Here is a 5969-nt window from a genome sequence, read left to right as displayed (position 1 = left end):
TCCCCTGCTGGCCGGCGAGCGTTGCCGGGAGGATCCCCTGCTGGCCGGGGGGGTCACTGCGCCCTCGGTATTTGCTGGGCTCCTCCCCACCCTTCCCCTAGGCATAGGAAGGAGGGGTCTCGGGAAGGCCTCAGCAGCCGGCTGACCACTCCCAGATGGGACAGACACTGGGGCCTGCGCTGCATCTGCCAGGCTGCTTCCCTCAGAGACAGGGATCAGTTCATTCGCGCGATCTCCCTTCTCCAGCTGGGCAATGAGCTGTTCTTTGGTGAGCCTCCCAATGCGCACCCCCCTCTGCTTGCACAGCTCCACCAGGTCGCTCTTAAGCTGCTTGGCATACATCTTCCTGCTGGCCACTCACAGGCCTGGGTGCTCACCGCTCCCCACAGTTTCCAGGGAGACCCCTAGTGTGCCAGCCCTTCTCGAGGTCACCACCTCTCTGCCAGGGTCGAGCTGCAGACTCCTCTGCCCCTGGGACCACTCGCTGCGATCCCCCGGGGGACCCTGTTACTGCAAAAGTCCTTCTCGCTGGTCACACACTCCCAGGGGTGATAACCGTCTCTCTCTGACTCCTCAGCACGCCTGGTCCCCGTCAATCCCCCTTTGTTTTACTTCTCCCCAGTCACTTACTGCAGGAAGCGCCGTCCACGGGGTGCAGTAGATCCCACCGCTGCCACCAGTTGTCACGGAGTATGGGGGGACTCAGGGCCCTGCACCCCCGGCTTCCTGCGATTCACCATGACTCTCAGCCAGCCAGTAAAGCAGAAGGTTTATTTAGACGACGGGAATACAGTCCGAGACAGGTCTTGCAGGCACAGACAACAGGATACCCCTCAGTTAGGTCCATCTTGGGGTCCTCGGGCACCCCAGCCCCCCTCCAGAGGTCAGAGCCCTCCCTGCCTGCCAGCCACCTCCCCAGCCAGCTTTCCCGACTCTGCCTTCAGCGACCCCTCCCACAGCCTTTGTTCAGTTTCCCGGGCAAAGGTGTCACCCCGCCCCAGCCCCCTCCTGGGTTCTCATGTTACCTGCTCAGGTATTCTCCTTCGGTCAGTCTCCCATCCCCCAATGCAGACTATCCCAGCCACACTCCCCTGTCAGCACTCACAGACCACAGTAAGAACAGTCCCAGTTCGTCACACTTGGGTCTGGGCTCCCCACCCCCAAGATGGACCTGACTGAGGGGTCCTGTTTTCTGTACCTACAGGCTCTGTTTTAGACTGTGTTCCTGTTGTCTAATACACCTTCTGTTTTACCGGCTGGCTGAGAGTCACGTCTGACTGCAGAGTTGGGGTGCAGGGACCTCTGGTTGCCCCAGGACCTGCCTGGGCAGACTCGCTGCGGAAAGCGCACGGTGTGGAAGGGCATGCTGAATGCTCTGAGGTCAGACCCAGGAAGGTGTAAGCTTCTTGCCCTGGAGACAGTATGCTCAGAGAGAGGAGGCTCCCCCAGAGTCCTGACTGGCTTTGTATGGAGTAGTTCCAAAGCATCCCAGCATCCCCTTCCACACCATGCGCTTCCCGGAAGTCCGCACAGGCACTGACACTCCCTCCTCTGGCCTTTGTCTCTTTTCCAGGCATTAGGAGGCCACCTGATTTCTTTGTTCTCCAACACCTTCAGTTGGCACCTTGCAGGAGAGCGGCCCAGGCCATCAGTTGCCTGGAGACAGGGTTTCGGCCATTCTCTGTGCAGACGGCATCACACTGGCCCTCTAGGGCTCAACAACAATCACACACCCTTATCCCACCATCTAGATCCTTGAGAAATGCATAGGGGAAACTGAGACACTCACACAGTATTCAGAGAAAACATTAAGAACATTCCCACTTCGTAACACCTATATACGACCAGTTATATACTTTAAAGGGTGTAAAATAATCAAGTATTGTGCTAAACACAATAATACTCCAAACTGACCACCAAATTTAAGTTGCACGTTTTTCCCCTCAGGTTAGGGCTCTGGGGTGGGGCTGGGGATGAGGGGTTCACAGTGCAGGAGGGTGCTCAGGGTTGGGATCCTGGGGGCACAGGCTCTGGGGTGGGGCAGGGCTGGGGATAAGGAACTTGGGGTGCAGACAGGCTGCCCCAGGGCTAGGACCAGAGAGGACTCCCCCCCCCCCCACTGGCAGCAGCGAGCTCCAGCGGAGGGACCCCTCCTCTTCTCCTCCCCCCCCACGCAGCACACTCACTCTGCACCACGGTCACTGCACATGCTCCTAGGGCCTCTCTCAGGTCCAGAAAGCCCACTCACCTCCCCTATGGTGGGTACCGGGGGGGGGGGGATTGCCATCCTGTGTGGCCTCCCCTGCTGCTGCCCCTTACCATAGCCTCACTGGGGATGGGGCTGCCCCTTGCCCAGCGTCGGGCAGGAGTGGGGACTGCAGGGTGGTGGCTGGGGGGGGGGTAGGGTGTCACAAAATTCACCCAAGCCCCAGCTGCTCAGGTCTAGGAAGCCCCCTCCCCCATCTCCCCTGTGGTGGGTGGATGGGTGCTTGGGGGGGGGACTGCCATCACATGTGGCTTCCTTCCTCCCCTGCTGCAGCCTACTGCCCCTCACCCTAGCCTCACTGGGGATGGGGCTGCCCCTTGCCCAGCATTGGGCAGGAGTGGGAGCTGTGGGGGGGAGGGGGTGGATCACAGGGTCAAACCTCACGGAAGCCCCAGCAGCTGCTCAGGTGAGTGAGGTCCACTCCAGATGTCTATCTCCTGGCCGAAAGTCCCCTTGGTGTTTCCTCCAGGTGGGTGCCGGGGGACGGGAGAGAGGGCTCCCAAGCATGTGCATGCCTCTTCCCCCCTCCTCTCTCCCCCTCCCCCTCCTGAGGTGCTCCAACAGTCTGCCGGCTGCTGCTCTCTACAGCCTTAGGCAGAGGCAGAGGCAGAGGCAGGCAGCTGGCAGCACAAGCAAAGGAGAGAGGCACGGTTTTGTTTTGTTTTTTCAGGCAAGGAAGCTCCCGGGGGGGCAGGGCCCGCTCCAGGCAGGGCCAGGGGAGAAACCCAGCTCCAAATATTGGTGGAGCACAGCCCCCAGCCTTGAATATTCCTGGTGCTTGGGCACCACGAGCCCATATAACCTGCCGCCCCTGGTGTTAAACCCTTCTGCCCCATCCCCACCAGGCTGTCTCCATCCTCCTCTGCTTCTACCTGTCCCACCTCTACCTCCAGTCCCTCTCCCCATACATCTGTCTACCCCTCCCAGTTCCTGTCCCCTTCCCCTCTGTACCTACCCACTGCCACCCTGGACTCTGTCCTCCCCCTCTGACTCCTGCAACCCCCTCTCACCCACAGCATTGCTCAGCCCCAACCCCCAATTTCTCACCCTTCTGTATTGTAGCCAGGCAGCGTCCTCCTCGCTGCCTGGCACCACAGCTACCCCAGCAGCTGGGAGCAGCACTTGTAGGGAAAGTCCTGCTCCCACTGCATCTCTGGGATGGAGCATGCTCAGTTGTTTGGTGGGGATGGCACATGTGCAGTGTGATTGTATGGGGGAGCCATGAGGAGATAGAACATGTGCCGTGCAATTAGAATCTCCAGAGAATTTAGCAGCCAAACACTAACAAATCAATCCTGAGGATGTGCAAACTGAGATTTCTAGAGGTCAAATTTGGGTGAATTTTCAGAGTCACCTTCACTCCACTGTGAGCCGCTTGCCACATTTCAAGTCCTTGCTCCAAAGCACAGAAGCACTAGAGCTTCTCAACAAAACAGATGTACGTTTTTTTTTTCATATGGTGTTCTTGGAAGTGGCTATACTATTATCACTGAAACTTTCCAAAAACATTCAGCCTGAGGCAGACACCTGGCAGGGCAAATTTAAACCCAAACGGTTAAAGTTTGGCAAAATTATAAGCAACTAAAAACAGGGTCTTATGATGGTATGCATCAGGCAACTTTACGATAGATGGTTCAACCTGCACTGCCTATAATAAAAACAATGGGCCTGTTGGTAACAATTGAACCAAAAAGCTAACTGGGCTTAACTTCAGTACCTGGAAAGATAATGGAGCAAATAATTAAGCAATCAATTTGCAAACACCTAGAAGATAATAAGGTGAGAAGTAAAAGTCAGCATGGATTTGCCAAGAACAAATTGTGTCACAGCAACCTAATAGCTTTCTTTGACAGAGTAACAAGCCTTATGGATAGGAGGGAAGAGATAGACGTGGTATATCTTGACCTTAGTAAGGCTTTTGATACTGTCTCGCATGACCTTCTCATAAACAAACTAGGGAAATACAACCTAGATGGAGCTACTATAAGGTGGGTGCAAAACTGGTTGGAAAACCATTCCCAGACAGTAATCATCAGTGGTTCACAGTCAAGCTGGAAGGACATATCAAGTCAATTCTGGGCCCAGTTCTGTTCAATATCTTCATCAATGATTAGATAATGGCATACATTTATAAAGTTTGTGGATGATACCAAGCTTGGAGGGGTTGCAAGTGCTTTGGAGGATAAGATTAAAATTGAAAATGATCTGAACACACTGGAGAAATGGTCTGAAGTAAACAGGATGATATTAAATAAGGACAAATGCAAAGTGCTCCACTTAGGAAGGAACAATCAGTTGCACACATACAAATGGGAAATGACTGCCTAGGAAGGAGTACTGCAGAAAGGGATCTGGGGGTCAAAGCAGATCACAAGCTAAATATGACTCAACAATGTAACACTGTTGCAAAAAAAGCAAACATCATTCTGGGATGTATTAGCAGGAGTGTTGTAAGTAAGACACAGAAGTAATTCTTCTGCTCTATTCAGCGCTGATTAGGCCTCAGATGGAGTATTGTGTCCAGTTCTGGGAGCTACATTTCAGGAAAGATATGGATAAATTGGAGAAATCTGGACAGAGCAACAAAAATTATTAAAGGTCTAGAAAACATGATCTATGAGGGGAGATTGATAATCTTGGGTTTGTTTAGTCTGGAGAAGAGAAGACTGAGGGGACATGAGAACAGTTTTCAAGTTCATAAAACAGTGGTTTTCAACCTGTGGTCTGCAGACTGTTGATTTCCAAAGGGGTCTGCACATCTATTTGAATATTTGTATGGGTCTGTAAATGAAAAAAGGCTGAAAATCACTGACATATAAGGTTGTTACAAGGAGGAGGGTGAAAAATTGTTCTCCTTAACCTCTGAGGATAGAACAAGAAGCAATGGGCTTAAATTGCAGCAAGGGAGGTTTAGGTTGGACATTAGGAAAGACTTCCTAACTGTCAGGGTTACAAATTGCCTAGGGAGGCTGTGGAATCTCTGTCATTGGAGGTTTTAAAGAACAGGTTAGAAAAATGCCTGTCAGGAATGGTTTAGTTATTATGTAGTCCTGCCTTGAGTGCAGGGGACTGGACTAGATCACCCACTGAGGTCCCTTCCAATCCTATGATTCTATGAAAAGTAATTCTAAAGTTAGAAACTCTGAAACTTAAACAATTACTCATTTCTGCAATGGCTATTCTGTTCAACAGTGCATTCCCTCACAATGCTAATCTGTAGCCATGCCATTTCCTTCTCTTCGGTAACAGCTGTCCTAACCTCTCTCTTGCCAGGCCGTGGCTGTGCCTCCGTTTCATGGCTGCTCGATTGTCTCCCAGCAGCTGGTTGGTCAGTTTAATTTGTAAAGTCATGGGTCAGTTAGGGTGGAAGGCTAAAATCCTCCCCTTCCAAGTAACCCAAAGTCCAGACACACAGCAAAAGGTTTCACCAAACAAGCCTTTTGCCCTCCTTGGTAACCATGCCCAGCACTGCGTGAAACAAGGGAATCCCCTGATGTTGCTGCCTCCGCTCCCTTGGCACTGCTGTCTCCATGTATGCTGGAGCTGGGGCAGCAGCACCTTGGGCTTCTTTGAAGCACTGATGCCCAAGCTAGCACGGGACCTTTACCATGCTACGACAGTTGAGCTGAGTAATGCACCAGCGAGAGCTCTCGACATGTTAATTCAGCTTCCCTCAGACCTCTGAGATGCTATAATTCCTTCA

The sequence above is a fragment of the Emys orbicularis genome, chromosome 7, assembly GCF_028017835.1.
Source record: "Emys orbicularis isolate rEmyOrb1 chromosome 7, rEmyOrb1.hap1, whole genome shotgun sequence".
Taxonomy (NCBI): domain Eukaryota; kingdom Metazoa; phylum Chordata; order Testudines; family Emydidae; genus Emys; species Emys orbicularis.
The sequence above is the reverse complement of the archived record's forward strand: the minus strand, read 5'-3'. Positions refer to the sequence as shown.